A 1099-nucleotide genomic window follows, 5' to 3' on the forward strand; every position below is an offset into this window, starting at 1 on the left:
GAATTCACTCAGGCCTCGGGGGTGATGGAGCTGAGACGTAACCCCTAGGCCACCAGGTTGCCCACCCCACCTAAACTTACTAGCTGCATCATGGGTATTTTTTTTCCCGTATCATTGGTCCAATTGAAGTATAGTTTTCACATTTTGATCTGGTTACACTTTACTGTAGCGCCAAATTGAAATGAAATAAAATAAACTGCACACAAGAAGTGAGACCCATCTAGACAATTTACCTTTTTCCAATCAGGGAACGGTCATAAAAAAAAAAAAAAATTCTAGGTCTTTTCTTACTTTTCTAAAAATACCCAGTAGATGTGTTTGCAGAAAGTAAAGACTATTTCAGTGATAAAGAGTGTTTTCTGAGGTAACGAGACTTTACCATAATACTGGAAATTCCATCCCGTAACTGGACGCGCTGTGTAGGGTCGTTCTCTCCTCTGCTTTCTGGTGACACCAGGTAACATGTTGCACTTGAGAGGCTTTTAATCCAGCACAGTGTGGGACCGGCTTATATTCTCACAGAGGACTGAAGAGGTGGCTCAGAACCTGAAATTGGAAACCGTGAAGAAGTGGTAATAAGGGAAAAACCCTTCTCTTTAGGCCAAGCCAACAGCCTTTGGGGACTGGCTGTGGCTTCCCGCTGCCACTACATGAAGCGAGACTCGCAGATCTGGCTGACTGCTGCCTGGGGGAAGGTGCTAGAGTAGCCCCGCCCCTCAGTGCGGTACACGGAACATCCTGGCCTGCTCCTCGTGGATTCCTCCCCCCTAGGCCCAGTGAGCAGCAGTGACCTGTCATGTGCCCGGGCCTTCTGGGATCCCCTCACAGTCAAGCCTTGACCCTGTGGCTGCTTGGGAATGACCCCGACCTCTGTGTCGTCCATGCCCAGAAATGAGCCCAGCAAAGCCCCTTGCCTCACTGGGTCCTTTCACTGCCCCCCTCAGTGTCCTTGACCCCTCACTTCCCTGGTCCTCTCATAGTCCAAGGAGGCCTCAGATCAAACTTCAGGTGGTGGCTCCCTGCTGGGTTCCTGAGACCGGGCCCCAACAGCTCAAGTCCCAGAACCCCACTTTGAGTCCCACCCGTGAGCCCTCGCAGG

Source organism: Condylura cristata, unplaced genomic scaffold, assembly GCF_000260355.1.
Source record: "Condylura cristata isolate star-nosed mole 26May11 unplaced genomic scaffold, ConCri1.0 scaffold00048, whole genome shotgun sequence".
Lineage (NCBI taxonomy): Eukaryota > Metazoa > Chordata > Mammalia > Eulipotyphla > Talpidae > Condylura > Condylura cristata.